Source organism: Manis javanica, chromosome 9 (genome assembly GCF_040802235.1).
Source record: "Manis javanica isolate MJ-LG chromosome 9, MJ_LKY, whole genome shotgun sequence".
In the NCBI taxonomy this organism is placed as follows: domain Eukaryota; kingdom Metazoa; phylum Chordata; class Mammalia; order Pholidota; family Manidae; genus Manis; species Manis javanica.
In genome coordinates this window covers 116,729,807-116,748,650 of record NC_133164.1, presented here as the reverse complement: position 1 = coordinate 116,748,650, position 18,844 = coordinate 116,729,807, and the positions used below count along the sequence as shown (strand labels likewise).

The following is an 18,844-nucleotide window of genomic DNA, read 5'->3' as shown; positions in this document are numbered from 1 at the left end:
AATATGCATTTCAGGTGCTCAGGGAAAAAATAGAATCATTCTCAATATTCCTATTTTTCTTAAAGCTCATTTTTCTCAATCAAGAAATCCTACTAGCTCTACCCTCAGGATATGTATATCCAGTGTCTATGCGATTTTAGTGATCAATAGAGGTATTTCCTGGGTAAAGACACCATCTTTTTAGCTGAATAATTTGATCCTTGTCCACAGTTGTGCCCTCTTTTGGTCTGTATTCTCATAACCAGGTCCTGTGAAATGTAGTTTATTTCCCTTCCTAAGAACCATCTCTGTCACAGTAAAAGTGAAGGATTTACAATGACCAGTAAGACCTGTTATCCATTCCCAATATTTTTCTTCTAATGGTGCCCCCTGCTTATTCCCTTCACCTGCACCAGTCTCCCCGATGTGGCGTGATCTCAGGACTGTCCCCTTTGAGGGCACATGCACCTGCTGTTCCTTCTCGATTGTTCTGTCCTGTGAGGTTCTTGCATCTCGCTCCTTCACATTCTTCAGGTCTTTTCTCCAATGTCACTGCTGCATCTTCCCTAAACCATCCTTTTCAAGTTACAAGTTTCTCCAATACATCTTCTCCTTCTGCATTTTATTTTTCTCTGACTCCCATTATTATTTTCTATAATATCACATAAATAAAGGCTGTTTCCCCAAGCTAGTATCTAAATTCAATAAATGCTTAAGGCTCCTGCATGCTTAGTGAAAAGATGTATCTCCAGTTTTCAGAATCAGTCCTGGCAAGTAGTAGGTGGTTAATAAATTTTTGTTGAGTTTTAAAAAAATTATTTTCCTGTTCAATATCACAATGTTTTCAATATGGAGCAATGATCCATATTACGACTTCTTGCTTGATTTACTCACAACAAAATTGGGTGTTACGAATTTTATAGAACTTTTTCTAACATGCAAATATATTAAAAAATCACCAGTATTATTCCAAATTAAACATTTAACAATTATAGGGGAATACAAACGCTAATTTTCCATGGGAGTTAAACCATTCTATTAAAAAAGGAGTAGAATTAATTCTGCCATCTGGTTTTCACGTGCTGGAAAATGGCAAGAACTCCTAATTTTGTTTTACTCCCAATCTTTTAGATATAAGACTTTTTAGAAATTTTGAGATATTTTTTCTCTTCTGCTTCCAAAACTATAACTCAAAGGATTAGGAAAATATGAGAAGCTACCTAGGTCTTATTCAATGCAATACTGTATTTTTGGTTTACAAAATTTTGACAACCATGCTCCATTCAACTTTTTTTCACAAATCCTTTCGCTTCATCTTAGCCAAGTGTATGGTCCAATCACTTAAAGTGAACACTAAAATTAAGTACTTAGACAACAAGTCAGATTTTTCTGGGTCATGAAGATATATTCATTCATGTATGTTCCAAGCATTTTAATTAACTGTGAAATCCATACTGTAGCCAATTCCCTCCAGCATTAAATTTAATCAAAATATCCATTATAAAAATAATTTATTAAAAGTAACATTATATAATTTATTCAATATAATTATCCATAAATGTAACTAAACATGAGTAGTATCTATATGAGTTAACTTGTTGATTTAGACTGTGAGTGTGCTTTGTTATTCTCCCTCCTAACCCACCCCTCCTGCCAAATTTCATATATTTAAACTTGGGAAATTATGGGAAAAGAATCATGAAAATTTGATGAATTTGATGATATTATGCAATAATATTGAAAACAAGGAATCAAATAATTTCTTAGGGTGGTCCCTGCTCTCTGTACTTTTGTAATTGATTTACTACAGTTACGTGGAAAGGACGAAGTCAAACTTAAATGAGCAAAGCAGAGCCCAGAGCAGTGGTCAGAGGACCAAGCCGGCCTCCAGAACTGCTCCGCCAGGGCAATGCAGTTCGTAGTACGTGAGCACAGAACTGCACTGAGCGCCAGCGTGAGGGAGTCAGACCGCAGTTACCGGGCAGGGCTTGGAAGACACGGGGTAATCTTCTCCATATTTCTCTGGGAAACAGGTATTCACTTTAGCCATGGGTGTTTCCCAGGAGCAAGGCACAACAAACAGCAAGTTTTCGATATATTTCTGTTCAATTGTTGAATGGTTCTTTGAGTGACATAATTTACTAGTTAAAGGACAGGTTGATTGTAGAGGTTATATAAATACACACAACTTAATTGACATGCTATGGAAGTTGAATATATATATATATACACATATATATATATGCATATATATATATGTATATATTTTAGTCTTTTGCTCTTGTGACATCATCAAATTATTAAAAAATGACCTGATTGTTTGGGATGGTGAACAAGTGCTGCAAAACCCATAGAGAAAACTACCAGCTTCCTTAAGCATCCATCAATGAGAAAGACCCTGGAATATCTTAGGTGTCCATCTCGTGTCATGAATGGAACCTTGGAATGGCCCATGAAGTGGAAAAATGTGACTCAAATCTGAGTCTCAACAACTGCCACCTTCCAAAACCTGCTACATGGAATGCTAGTACCTTTGAAAGTCAGTTACTGGGCACTTGCTATGCCTTAGTCAGAGAAATGATTTTAACCACCACCACCACTATTGCTGCCACAACAATAATACAAAGGCTCATCGAGGGGCCTTGGGTCCATCCAAAATCCAAGCTTCCTGTATCAGATCACTTCCAGCTTAGCACTGGCCATGGAAGCAGTGCCTCGTGCTTGCATAATGGCTGGCTCCGGAAGTGTTTCTCTCGCCTTTCTGTGGGGGTAGTTGCTACACTTCGGGAGGCAAGCCAAGACGAGAAGTGATGACATTAATGCCCTACAGACCCTATGCATGTGCAGGGACCTTTTCTCCTCTGTGCCACTGTCTTCTGACTTTAGATCTGCTCTTAATTTTGAACAGCTCAATAACCACAGCGCTTGGAAAGGAACAATTAGCAGAAATCTTTCTTCACCTAATGTGGAAGGAAAACTGCCATTTCTGATTGCTCTCACCTCTTCAGCCATCTGCGTCCATGCATCCGTTGGGTTTTGGTTTCTCTTTCTTCTTGCTTTTTTTTTTTTTAATAAACCTAATTATGTTTTCATTTAATCTACTTTGACAATTCCTAAAATTGTAAAATGTACTCTAAGATATTTTTCCAGTCATATTGCATTCTTACTGATTGATCAAAATTCCATTTTCATTATTTGATGATATTTTTGTCTGAAGAAGAGATAAATGCTGATGCTGACACTGATCTGCTCTTTTCATCGTGATTTTAATCATGGGGTTGCTCCTTTGGGCGAGGAACATAACTTATTCATCTTTCTACTTCATCAGGCCTCTAGAAGTTGATCTTGCATATTGCATAGTTCTAATAACAATGTTCATGATAACAGGAGGCACCTTTACCGAACATTTACCGTATACCAGAGTCTTGCTAAGACCTCAATTAATCCTCACGACAGCACTGTGAGCTGTGAGGTGGGTGCTGAGAGTATTCCTGTCTTATACGTAAGGGAACAGAGGCACAGAGAGGAGAAATAACTTGCTCAAGATTGAAAATATACTGGGTATTTGGTTCAAAATTTATCCCTAATATTCTGACTCCAGAGACTTTGCAATAAAAAATGCTAAAGTATGTGTTATTTTCCAAGACAGGCTTCTATTTTCATCCTTCTCACTTTTCTGATAAATCTCAGAATGTCTCTCCTACTCCTACCAAAGTATGATCTCAGAATATAATGATCCATTATTTATTTTTGTTTGCTAATTATTTAATGGAATCCTTTGCCCACAACTGTATAAGACTAATACCTCATTCTGGAATTAAAGACTAATAGTCCTTAACCTAACCTCAAAAAAGGGAATCCATGCAATGAGATGCAATAAACAAATTTATCCAATTTAATCATCCTGATCTAGTTTTCACACATCATACAGTCACAGAATAAACATATAAACAAATAATAATCCCAGAGAGGGAATATATACATATTAATGGCAATCTACACCCTTCATTTGGTAAGTAAAGTTATATTACACTCAAATATAGCAAAACAAAGCTCAGGAAACTTCTATTGGACCATTCTCATGATTATCAGTTAAATACAACTCAAACTTTTGAAGACAAAACATTTTATTTTACTAAAGCATTCATATTTATGGTAACTCTATATAAAATATTTTAAATTGTCACACTCCAAGCCTAATCATTTACTGGTCTACAGATTAATAGCATTGGTTTCATGTCATACTTTCCTGGCATAAGGAAGCAATTTACCATCTCACTAGGAATCCAAAAGTAATTCTCAGAAACATAATTCGCATCCCATTATATTTTAATGCAACATATTTCAACACGTACATGAACTTGTCTGCATCTTCATCTCCCTAAGTCACAATTAAAATGAGTTAATGAAATCATTATCCAATTTGTTCATTCTATCATTTACATATGACACAACTTGTTATTTATGATATTATTGATCTTCTATTATACACCGTAAGAATATTCTTCTGTTTGAAGGGTTGCAGTGGTGAAAATTTGGTTTTTTCATAACTGCTACATGTACCTAAAAATAAAATGAGTTGGTTTATGTGAAATTCACTTCAAAGATGGAGCTAATTTGGTAATATAGAAATATCATTTCTTTTTCATTTAAGCAAAGTTTTCAGTTCCTTATTTTATTTGTTAAGTACACTAAGGAGAACCATCATATTATGAATAATTTCCCATGACTGGCCCAAGAAGATAACCTTAAATTATTCTAAAAATGTAAATAAATAGATGAATTTCATGACACTTGAAATGTGTGAAAAAATAAAATATTTCTATAGTAAAAAATAATATGTAAGAAAATAAAATTATATTAAAATATGAATTAGATCAAATATATTTCTAAGGAAATATTTGAGCTTAGTTGACAAACTATGAGACCTTAAGACTCAAGAATAATCTTTAGTTTAATGCTCTGCCTCTGGGCCCATTGGGATGGTGGTCCTGTGCCTAAGACTCAATAGAGCAGACAGAATATTAATCAAAAGAGATAACAAGAAGCAGAAAAGAGACATAGGCTAGACCCTAAGAAGATTTGTAAGTATATCATATAGACGTACAGAAACAGATATGACTATGGCATATGAAGATCCAAATAATTCCAGTTAAATTATAATTTTACAGCCTTTGATGCAATTTATTTTTGAGTTCTTTTTATTCTGACACCAAACCCATATAATCATATAAATCAATCCCATTCCTTCCAAACTGTTTAGTAATGTGAATTTTATATTACAGAAAATGGGCAAATAAGTCAGTATTTTTAGCAGTAAATTATCATCATATTCTGAGTTTAAAAACAGAGAAATTAAGGCAATATTTGACATAGTCATGTGCAATATATCTAAAATAACTTTGAGCATTTATGTGATGATACATGCTTATTGAAAAAGCTCATTGAAAAGCAAAAATATTTTCTTATCACTGTATTAAAAACAATTAAACTGAAATGACCTCAGAAGAAACAGACTTTGTTTAACAATTTTCTAAAAATTACTCAATTCTTAGCATGTACCACTCTGAATATCAGAATTAAGATCAATTAGTGCCTAAAACAGACATCTACCTTAAAAAATACCCTGACATATTTATTAATTTGTGCTATCTATAACTGTTCAAACTTCAAATTGCTTACTTCTCCCATGGATAAGATGCCAGTTATATTAATGAAAAAAAAAAGCTTTATTTTATTTAATGGTAGAATTGTTCATATTATAAATAATGAGGAATGTTGAATAATTAACACAAAAAAGTTTCACTTAACACATGATGACAAGAATTTATTGGCATTTGTCTAGAAAAGACACCAAGTTACGCCTCAGCACATGTGCATTTTTATCTGCATTTATAAAATTTCTATTTAGCTAAGGAACGATTTCTTCTGTTACATCATTTTTTATTTCTTCTAGGTCACCATTCAAGTTAATCATTTAGTTTTTGGCTCTTCCTTGTCTAACTTCCATATCTATGTTTATTTCCAACTCATAATTTCATTTAAAAAGTGTCCTTTTTTTCAGTGAAGATTGCTTTTTATTTCAGGCATCCAATAATATGTGTTTTTTTATTCTTACACAATTAAGTCTGTGGATTACAATGCCCACTGCATTTCTACCAAAGCTGTTCTTATTTATGTTGTTACATAAAATGTTTCCAGGGAGACTTTAACTCCTTATAAATCATATTGCAGCAATCAGATTGTTCTCAATTTCTTTCAACTTTTTGATCTGTAGGTTTCTTATTTGCCATCTGCATAGGTAAATACAGAAACCGATGGGGAGAGTTATATAGTTTTGTCACTCGCAGGGCAGCCCCAGAAGGAGAAGAGGGCATGGTTTCCTGGTTCTTCAACTGCTCATACCCAGATCTATGACTTAGGGATTGATGGTGAAGGCACATGATGTCTTCTTTTTGTTTTCCTTTCTGTATTTATTTCATTAAAATATAAGAATTTGGTGCTCTAAGGCCTGGGGATTTTTCTCAGTCTACCTCATAGTTACATCAGCTCATCAAAGAAGTAGATAAACATTTGTCAGTCTTCATTTTTAATCTGTGAACCTCAACTTTGTCTGAATCTGATTTGAAATTTACAGAGAAGCAGAGCGCTCCTAAGTTTACCATGCTAGCCCAATACTATTATCAAATAAAAAACTGACATATGTGATAATAAATATATATTTTTATACATAATTGTACATTATGTATAGGTATAACTACATCAATATAATTGATTTTTTCCTTTAAAATATCAATTACAATTATGATAATGATAGGATATATAACTAAACTAACACTGTTAAAATATAGCATAAATTAAAATCGTATTTTCATTCTGGAACTTAATGTGACCTTGGGCATGTCATTTACCTCTCACTGAGCCCCACTCAGCCTTTGTAAAATTAAAACTCACTTCATAGGGTAGCATGAGATTTACAGTTTACACTTACTAGTATTCAATTAATGGAATTATAGTAATTGTTGCTAATCACATAGTGTTTTATTCACTTTTATTATTTTTGAAGAGTTTTAGACTGTCTTAGACAAATTATTCTCAATAATTTTTAAAGTTGCATTTATGAAATGACATAACATACCAATGATTTATCTAATAGGAAAAGTATGTTATTTTATGCTTATTCACAGAGATTTAGTTATGTATGAATTCCTTAAAACTTAGTATTGAAGTTGTGTTTAAATGTATTTAAGTTGCTTCATATTATTTTGAACATTTCCTTAGTATATTTTTATTCATTATGTACCACATATTATAAAAAATTAAATTTGATGGATTTATAATTGCCAATTTCTGTTTGATGTAAATTTTATTTGATGTAAATTAATTCACCCAACATATTAAGTGAATGTATGTAATTCATCTAATAAATGCATATAGAATTTTTATCAAATAAATTTCTTTATAATAATTATAATGGTAATAATTATGATTATTATACATAAAATATAAAAATAAATGATAACTAAAATAATAATAATTATTATTATTGAATATTCACCATTTGAAATATTTCTACTCCCGAAGCATGGACATATTCTAGGTCAAATAAGAGCTTACTTAATATTGCTTTAAAAAATTACACAGAAATGGAAAACTCTGAATTCCACAAAAAGTAACTTGTCGTATGCTTTATTGTTTAAAATTGAACCTCATTGTAGATGCTACTAATGCATTTCTTGGTGCATGGAGTAGTGATCAAACAATGACTTGTTTTTCCTATTTAATAACAATAAACAATGGTACAGCATTTATGACTGATAAACCAATATGAACCTTTCCATGGTGAGATTAAGTATTTAGAAATACCACTAGATGTCTCCATAGTACAGTTTTTTGGAAGAATCTACCACGGAATTACTGTTGGATGGATAAATGGAGAACACTATTGACAGTGCACCAAAATAAGTACAAACGAAAATAAAAAACTTTTTTTTAGAAAAAAATTTAAGGCATTTGATAATAGGGATGTATTTATGTGGATTTTATTTTCTCCAACCAAATGTATCTATGATAAGAAGTGTTTAAGGCTCTGCCATTACCATTATGAATACTGGCCTCCATCAGTAGTGATTGGACGGTCACCCCCCAGGGGAGGGGTCCATCGGAGGGGGCTGCATCCTGTCACAATCAAGACTCCGTATGTGACCACAGAGGTAGGCCTGAAGCCCAGACATGGGAAAGCAGCCTGATGTTCTGGAGGCAGCTGCAGACGCAGAGGGCTTTGGTAGGAGGTCAAAGGTCCACTTGGGAGCACAGAGAGGGTGCCGATTCCTCACTGATACGAGAACAAACACACACACATACTCTGGCGGGAGACCAGGCAGGGAAGAGGAGAAACAGGCCCACGTCTGGGGAACAGAGCTAGAGAATCAGCCAGGAGATAAAACCATGTCAAGCTACCTGGGCACAGTAGAAATCTCCACAACCACCTTCGCCTTCACAGGAGATGGGACCATTGTGACTGCCATTCAAGAAGAGGGTTATGGGGGTGTTAGACCTGATGTGAATAGCCTAGCTAGGAAGTCCAGGAGAGGGCAGAGCCCAGGGACATGGGGCAGACATCTGAGCGGAAGCACAGCATCCCGTGGTTGTACCTCACCGTAGGCAACGGTCCAATGAGAATCTGTTGCAGAGAGAACTGTTTAAACTTGTAATATTGATTTACAAGAGAATTCAAAAAAATATATAATTAGTGGTACTTCTGTTGGCTGCATATTTAGCACTGCTCACTATTCTCTCCGTATTTCACACAGACCCTGGGAACTATGTGTGTCTCATGCTCAGTACTCCAGCTGTTTTTTTCTTGCCACATCATTCTTTTTTATTTTACTAAGATATCATTATTATACATCCATTCCCCCCCAGACGGTAAAGGCTCATGAGCTTTTCCTTTATTTTCTTTATTAATTTTTTTTCGAAAATATTGAGAAACAAAAAAAGATCAGCCTGGATTACATTTTCACAGAACTGGGAGGACAAAATGATCAATACCATCAGATCTATGAGGTCAGGGACACTGAGAGTCAGAGGAGCAAACGAAGGAGTGAAGAAAAGGCCGGTGAGAGTGCGCCACGCAGCAGAGGGCGGGTGCCCCGGACACAGACAAGCCCAACCGGAATCTGGTTTTTCTCCTTTTTGTTTAGCCTGGTGTAAATCTCTTCTCTCTTCTCCCACCTTGTTATCCTCTTTAAAAACACAGGAAGGACAATATTTACTTTGCTAGCTTGTTGTGAGATTGAAACATATGTGTAAAGCTTTTACCTACACTTCTCCGTCGGGGCACTGGAGAGCAAATCCCTTTCTCCCGTGCTCGCCCGCTCTCACACTCCCTCCCTCCTTCTCTGCCTCTGGCCTTCCTTCCTTTGTCCCCCCTTCTATTTCCATTACCCCTCTCTGCTTTTCTTTCAGACAGCCTGCATACTGCAATAATTTCTTCAGAAAAAGGGATGAGTATCAGAATCCACATGAAGTTCGCATGAAGTTTGAAACATTTATTTGGTGGCACTAAGTTTTGCTAGTGCGTTTCTTGTCCGTGTGATATAGCCTCAGAATGTAGTGTTCTTCAGGACAACAGGGTACAAACTTTCAGATATAGGTTGAATGGATCTAATGTACAGCATAGTGATTATATGTTAATTATGCTGTATGTGAACCTCACATTTGCTAAGAGAACAGATCTCCAGTGTTCTCACCACAAAAAGAGACAAAAAATATATAGTTCCTATGTGAAGTGATGGATGTGTTAATTAACTTGATTGTGGCAATCATTTCAAAATGTATACCTATATTAAATTGGTCACATTGTACAATGTAAATTATGCGATTTTTGTCAGTCATGTATGAATAAAATTGGAAAAAATAAAATTTTATGTTCATGCAAAAAAACCAAAAAAAAAACAAATGAACATCCAAAAGACAGTGTTTTGAACACTAATACATCTGTCAGTGAACACTGATCAGGAATGTTAGGAACAGTCACATGTTATCAGTGCTTCCAGTCTGACGCGTCTCCAGCCTGTCTCAGTTACTAGGCTGCACAATAAGCATCATCGTACTGATGACAGCTTGAGGGTCACTGTCCTAAATGCTGAAGATTCCATCCCTTGGTGGTCCTACTGCTGTTCGCTAGGACTGCTTTCTAAGTTCACTTTTACACCTGGTTTCTGTCTAGCTATTCCAGCTCTGATAGAGAACCACATTCTCATGTCTGGCTCTCACATGTAGTCTCAGTCCTGATGCCATCGTTTAGGGGACTTCTTTAGGCTTGTGCCTTGAAATGAAACTCAGAAGTAATGACTGCATGTTCCTTCTTTATTTGTGGGTTCACAGGAAAAAGCCTAGTCAAGGGCCCAGATCATAGTATACTCATAAATGCTGAGCTATTGAACATCTAGAATAAAATATACCTGCTTGAATTATAAGGAATTCAAAAAGCTTTACAAGGATGAACAGTGATAATTCTTCAAAAAGAAGAGTGAAATTAATTTTTCCTATTGTAGCTTTATTGTCAAGAATTTTTATTCCAAACATCTTAGGGAGCAAGAATAGGAGTTTACATCAAATAAAAACAGGAATGAAATCAAAGTTATTTGTTTTCTTAATGTCATTTAACCATATAATTTCAAAGAAAATACTTGTTTAAATCTCTATTAAATTTGAATATATTTTTCAAAATCAAAGCCTTTGAGCTGATCTGTAAGATGTAGTTCACTTGATTTATAAGACATAGTGCAAATACTGTATTCAGATAACTAAATAATTCCAGATGTAGTTGTCTCTCTTTATTCATTATTTTAATCACTCCTAGGTATGTGAGGAATGATGCAAAGGGAATAAATATAAAATTAATAAAAATAAATGATCTAATGGCATTTTTGACATAAATAAGATATGAAAATATGGTGAAATCACTTTTATAGCAATTAAAAGTTGAGAGCTAAGATAATTTCTCCCATGATGAATTAACATTTTTAAGAAATACGAATGTGTCAATAATTTAAAATAATTAGGGCAGTGACGTTCAAGAATTCTTATGTTTTAGAAAAGAACAAAACTTCATTTGAAACTATTATTTCACTTTTTATATCTTCCGATGCTCTATTAACCTTTAAAAATTATACAAAAAGAAATATATATTTTTATTTTACTGAAGTGGGCCTATTTTACCTTCTCTTTTATGAAAAACATTGCTATTATCTTTAAATGGTTTTAACCCACAAATATATTTAAAATAATGAGAAAGGATCACCTGCTTTTCAGATTGATAAAATATTTCAGTGTCTCCTCAAAACATCTAGACTATTCAGTGTCCTTCATAAAATATACTACAGCAGTTGACTCGTGATCTATGCATTTTTTAAGAAAGCAAAATGATGCAGCTGTTTATAAACCTGAAAACTACTTCAGCTGGATTATATCTTTAATATGAATCCTACAACAGTGTGTTTCAGATGAAGTAATATTGATAACTTCCTTTTCTTCTTTGCTTTTTATTAAAGAGCAAACTTCATTTTTTAAAATTGCAGTAGCTTTGAGGATTAAAGATGGTGGCATGAGAGGTGAGACAGAGGCCTCCTCCTAAATCTGCATATAATATGAAAATATAATTAATATACAACTAATCCTGAAAGAGCAACAGGAAAGAGGGCTGCTCCAGACTGCATACAGCTGGAGAAAAGAAAGACCCCACAGAACAGGGTAACGTACCAAAGCTGTAGCCCAGTGGGACCAAAGCTCTCATCCCACCCCAGTTCACGGGCAGGAGGAAGAGAAATGGAGAAAGGAGGGAGTGGAGGCCTGGGACTGCTGAACGCCTAGCTCTGGAGATCTGCTCTGGGAGCACAAAACTACATTGCTCTGGTGATTAGGGGTGTTGGAAAGCTAAGATAGGCAGAATATCTGGAGAGACTGATTCCAGCCGCTTGTGGTAAACAGGGATCCATATCCCGCTGCTCTGAAACAAAAGAAAGGCAGGAAGTCTGAGAGACTTCCTAAGAGCAAGAGGGCTGCTAAAGGGGCAAGGATTGCACAGAGCTTACTACTCAGGAGAAAGGAAAGGTAGACAAAGTTGTCCAGGTGCACTCTGCCCAGCAGGATGGGAACTTTCATGATATTCAGGCACTCCATCTCCCTGGGTGGCTATGCAGCCCCAAGGCCCCCTCTGTGATACACAGCCTACTGTGCCTTCCTCCTGGCAAGCCCGCATCTGGCTCACAAACCGGCAAATCCCGCCCTGGCTTCAGGCGAGTCAGAGGGAAGCCTTGCCTTCAGCAGCTACAAATGCAAAGCAGAGAGGCTTATACCTGTGTGCTTGGCTCACTGGTTCTCACAGTGGAGACAGGCATAGCAGCTGGGAAGTAGGAAATGGCTCTTTCCCACTGCTGTCCTGTGACCCCCAACATTGCTCCAGAGAGTAGAGCTTCTGGGCACTAGACGGTGCCACATACAAATATGAAACATCAAAGGAATCTGGTTCAAAGCAAAATCATACATACACCAAAGAAAGAGTCAAAGGAAACTGAAATCATGAATCTTCCTGAAAGAGATTTCAAAATAAAAATCATACATGGTTATGGAGGTACAGAAAAATATTCAAGAACTCAGGAATGAATTCTGGTTGGCGATCCAATCATTATGGAACACCGTATAAGACATGAAACATTCAATGGAAGGTTTTAAAAGCAGATTAGATATGGTGGAGGAGACAATAAATGAAATAGAAATTAGAGAAGAGGAATACAAAGAAGCTGAGGCACAGAGAGAAAAAAGGATCTCTAAGAATGAAAAAATACCGAGAGAACTGTCTGACCAATCCAAATGGAACAATATTCATATTACAGGGATACCAGAAAAAGAGAGAGAAAATGGGATACAAAGTGTCTTTGAGAGGTAATTGCTGAAAACTTCCCCAATCTGGGGAAGGAGATAGTCTCTCAGGCCATGGAGATCCACAGATCTCCCAACACAAGAGACCCAAGGAAGACAACACCAAGACATATAGTAATTAAAATGGCAAAGATCAAGCATAAGGACAGACTATTAAAAGCAGAGAGAGAAATAAGATCACATACAAAGGAAAACCCATCAGGCTATCATCAGACTTTTTAGCAGAAACCTTACAGGCCAGAAGGGAGTCACATGATATATTTAATGAAAGAAGCAGAAGGGCCTGGAACCAACAATACTTTATCCGACATGATTATCATTTAAATTTGAAGGAGGGATTAAACAATTTTCAGATAAGCAAAAGCTGAGAGAATTTACCTCCCACGAACTGTCTCTACAGTCTATTTTGGAGGGACTGCTATAGATGGAAGTGGTTCTAAGGTTTAATACCTGTCACGAGAGGTAATAAAACCACAGTAAAGAAAGTAAAACAGTTAATTACTAAGCAAATGCAAAATTAAATCAACTACCCCCAAAGTCAGTCAAGAGATAGACAAAAAGTACAGAATATGATATCTAATATATAAAGAATGGAGGAGGAAGAAAAAGTAGGATAAAAAAAGAACCTTTAGATTGTGTTTGTAACAGCATACTTAAGTCAGTTAAGTTAGACTCTTAGATAGTAAGGAAGTTAACCTTAAATCTTTGGTAACCACAAATCTAAAGCCTGCAGTGGCAATTAGTACATATCTATCGATAATCACCCTAAATGAAAATGGTCTGAATGCACCAATCAAAAGACATAGAGTTACTGAATGGATAAAAAAAACAAGACCCATCTACATGCTGCCTACAAAGAGACTCACTTTAAACTCAAAGACATACAAAGACTAAAAGTGAAAGAATGGGAAAAAGATATTCCATGCAAATAATAGGGAGAAAAAAACAGGAGTTGCATTATTTGTACCAGACAAAATAGACTTCAAAACAAAGAAAGTCACAAGAGACAAAGAAGGACATTACATAATGATAAAGGGGTCAATCCAACAAGAAGATATAACCATTATAAATACCTATGCATCCAACACAGGAGCACCTACATATGTGAAACAAATACTAACAGAAAAAAAAGCAGAAATAGAATGCAATGCATTAATTCTAGGAGACTTCAACACTCTACTCACTCCAAAGGACAGATCCACCAGAAAGAAAATAAGTAAGAAGTCAGAGGCACTGAACAACACATTAGAACAGATGGACCTAACAGACATCTACAGAACTCCACACCCAGAAGCAGCACAATACACATTCTTCTCAAGTGCACATGGAACATTTTCAAGAATAGACCAAATACTAGGCCACAAAAAGAGCCTTGCTACATTAAAAAGACTGAAATTGTATCAACCAGTTTCTCAGACTACAAAGGTATGAAACTAGAAATAAATTATGCAAAGAAAATGAAAAATCCCACAAACACATGGAGGCTTAATAACATGCTCCTTATAACCAATGGATCAATGACCAAATAAAAACAGAGATCAGCAATATATGGAGACAAATGACAACAATAATTCAACAATGCAAAATCTGTGGGATGCAGCAAAGGCTGTGCTAAGAAGAAAGTATATTGCAATACAGGCCTAATTTAGGAAAGAAGAACAATCCCATTTGAACAGTCTAAAATTACAATTAATGAAACTAGAAAAAGAACGACAAAAGAGGCCCAAAGTCAGTAGAAGGAAGGACATAATAAAGATCAGAGTATAAATAAATAAAATTGAGAATAATAAAACAATAGAAACAGTGAAAGCAAGCATTAATTGTTCAAGAAAATAAACAAAATAGATAAACCCCTAGCCAGATTTATCAAGAAAAAAGGAGTCTACACATATAAACAGAATCAGAAATGAGAAAGGAAAATTCACTATGGACACTACAGAAATACAAAGAATTATTAGAGAATACCATGAAAAATGATATACGCTAACAAACTGGATATCCTAGAAGAAATGGACAACTTTCTCGAAAAATACAACTTTCCAAGGCTGACCCAGGAAGAAACAGAAAATCTGAACAGACCAATTATCGGCAACAAAATTGAATTGGTAATCAAAAAACTATGTAAGAGTAAAATCCCTGGACCAGATGGCTTCACCTCTGAATTTTATCAAACATTTACTGAAGATCTAATACCCATTCTCCTTAAAGTTTTCCAAGGAGTAGAATAAGAGGGAATACTCCAAAACTCATTCTATGAAGCCAACATCACTCTAATACCAAAACCAGGCAAAGACACCACAAAAAAAGAAAATTAAACACCAGTATCCCTGATTAACATAGATGCAAAAATATGCAACAAACCATTTGCAAACCAAATTCAAAAATATATGAAAAAGATCACCTGCCATGATCAAGTAGGATATATTCCAGGAATGCAAGGATGGTACAATATTATAAAATCCATCAACATTATCCACCACATCAACAAAAAGAAGGACAAAAACTACAGGATCATCTCCATAGATGCTGAAAAAGCATTTGACAATATTCAACACCCATTCATGATAAAAACTCTCAAGAAAATGGGTATAGAGGGTATGTACTTCAACATAATAAAGGTCATATATGACAAACCCACAGCCAACAATTATACTTAACAGCGAGAAGCTGAAAGTCTTTCCTTTAAGTTGGGAACAAGACAAAGTTGCCCACTCTCTCCACTTTTATTCAACATAGTTCTGGAAGTCCTAGCCACAGCAATCAGACAACACAAAGAAATAATAGGCATCCAGATTGGTAAAGAAGAAGTTAAACTGTCACTGCTTGCAGATGACATGATATGTACATAAAAACCCTAAGGAATCCACTCCAAATCTACTAGATCTAATACCTGAATTCAGCAAAGATGCAGGATACAAAATTAATACACAGAAATCTGTTGCATTATTATACACTAATGATGAACTAGCGTAAAGAGAAATCAGGAAAACAATTCCATTCACAATCACATCAAAAAGAATAAAATACCTAGGAATAAACCTAACCAAGGAAGTGAAGACCTATATTTTGAAAACTACAAGACACTCATGAGAGAAATTAAAGAAGATACCAATAAATGGAAACAGATCCCGTGCTCATGGATAGGAAGAATTAATATTGTCAAAATGGCCATTCTGCCTAAAGCAATCTACAGATTCAATGCAATTCCTATCAAAATACCAACAGCATTCTTCAACAAACTAGAGAAAATATTTCTAAAATTTATATGGAACCACAAAAGACCCTGAGTAGCCAAAGAAATCCTGAGAAGGAAGAATAAAGCAGGGGGAATTATGCTCTCCAATTTCAAGCTCTACTACAAAGCCACAGTAATCAAGACAATTTGGTACTGGCACAAGAACAGACACATAGATCAATGGTACAGACTAGAGAGTCCAGATATAAACACAACCATATATGGTCAATTAAGACACAATAAAGGAGCCATGGATATACATTGGGGAAATGACAGCCTCTTCAACAACTGGTGTTGGCGAAACTGGACAGCTACATGCAAGAGAATGAAACTGGATTATTGTCTAACCACATTTACAAAAGTAAACTCCAAATGGATCAAAGACCTGAATGTAAGTCATGGAACCATAAGTCTCTTAGAAGATGACATAGGCAAAAAATCTCCTGAATATAAATATGAACAACTTCTTCCTGAACACATCTCCTCAAGCAAGGGAAACAAAAATAAAAATGAACATATGGGACTACATCAAACTCAAAAGCTTCTGTATGGCAAAGGACACCATCAGCATAACAAAAAAGCATCCTACAGTAGGAGAGAACACATTTTTAAAAGACATATCCGACAAGGGATTAACATCCAAATATTTATAAAGAACTCACACGCCCCAAGAACCAAAAGGCCAATAACCTGTTTAAAAAATATGCAGCAGATATGAAGAGACAATTTTCCAACTAAGAAATTCAGATGGCCAACAGACATATGAAAAGATGCTCCACATCACTAATCATCAGAAAAATGCAAATTAAAACCACAATGAGATATCACATCACACCAGTAAGGATGGCCAGCATTGAAAAGACTGGGAACAACAAATGCTGGCAAGGATGCGGAGAAAGGGGAACCCTCCTACACTGCTGGTGGGAATGTAAGCTAGTTCAACCATTGTGGAAAGCAATATGAAGGTTCCTCAAAAAACTAAAGATAGAAATACCATTTGACCCAGGAATCCCACTCCTTGGAATTTACCCAAAGAATACAACGTCTCAGATTCAAAAAGACATATGCACCCCTATGTTTATCACAGCACTATTTACAATAGCCAAGATATGAAAGCAATCTAATTGTCCATCAGTAGATGAATAAAGAAGAGGTGGTACATGTACACAATGGAATATTATTCAGCCATAAGAAAGAAACAAATCCTACCATTTGAAGCAACATGGATGGAACTGGAGGACATTATGCTCAGTGAAATAAGCAAGGTGAAAAGAGACAGGTGCCAAATGATTTCCCTCATTTGTGGAGTATAACAATGAAACTAAACTGAAAGAACAAAACAGCAGCAGACTCACAGACTGCAAGAAGGAACTAGTGGTTATCAAAGGGGAGGGGTGGGGGAGGGTGGGTGGGGAGGGAGGGAGAAGGGGATTGAGGGGGATTGAGGGGTATTATGTTTAGTACACATGTTGTGAGGGGACAGGGGGCAGACAGTGTAGCACAGAGAAGGCAAGTAGTGACTCTGTGGCATCTTTCTACACTGATGGACAGTGACTTCAGTGGGGTATGGGTGGGGACTGGATAATGTGGGTAAATGTAGTAACCACACTGTTTTTTCATGTGAAACCTTCATAAGAGTGTATGTCAATAATACCTTAATAAAAATAAATAAACAAATAAATAAATAAATAAATAAATTGCAATGGCTTTGTCAGTCGTAATCTTTTTCTACTGAATTCTTATACCCCCACTTTCAATAAGGAGATGTTCACAGAAAATGATGCTAAATTTGATGTACACTAACTAGACCAAACTGGTGATGGGATTCCTGTTCTATTCATCTGATAGAGGAGAAAAACGTAAAAAAAATCTCAACCTTCTACTTTCATGCTCTGTAGAAAAACATTTCTCTTTAGAATAATAGCTAAAGAAGAATTATGTAATAAATAACAGAACAATTACAGAGCCTTACATTTTTCTTTCTCCCTAGGCAGACATAGCTTCTTCTTTTCTAGGCTTTCAGCTGAAATATTTCCTTTTTCTGTACTATGCACATTTTTGGACCTGAATCCTGAGAGATTCTCTGTTTTAACACTAGTCTCAAGCTATCTAATTCAGTCATGGCTTCTCTTATGCACGAGTCTTCTATTTCTCTAATCTGGTCAAATCAACATATAGGTACTAGCATAGAGATATACTCACATATATCTTAACTATAGCTTTTTACTTTTGAAAGCAAAAAGGAGGTTATTATATTTTTCACTATTAACAAAAAGTTGGATTTGCAATCTCAATCAGACTTGAAATTGAAACCCTTAAAAATTCATAATTAACTTGGTTACAAGAAAGAATATGAGATTCACATTAAACAAATCACAACTGCATATTTGGATATGGTGTCATTTATCTATGTCGCTGGATTGTCTATAGTTAATTTGGCATCATCCCCACCTCGCTTCTAAATTTTCCTTTGCATTTCAGAAATAATCTGGAACTTCGTTTTTCAGACTCCTTCTCTATTTGTTCCATGTTACAATTTGACAATATAAGAAACTGACATGATATTCAGAAGGTGCAGAAAAAAGAGAGGTCATTGTTCTGGAAGGGATGGAATTACAGCCAGACTGCAGGGTGAGATTCCCAGCAGCTTCTTGGTGAGCACTTGGGAAACTCTCATTTTGATGT

At 35.5% G+C, this 18,844-nt stretch overlaps 1 protein-coding gene across 1 annotated transcript in view; it reads right to left on the bottom strand.

The window, feature by feature from the left end:
• LOC140843479 (uncharacterized) overlaps positions 1–18,844 on the bottom strand; it is a 620,032-nt gene that overhangs the window by 243,825 nt on the left and 357,363 nt on the right. The gene's annotated exons all lie outside the window — the stretch shown is intronic.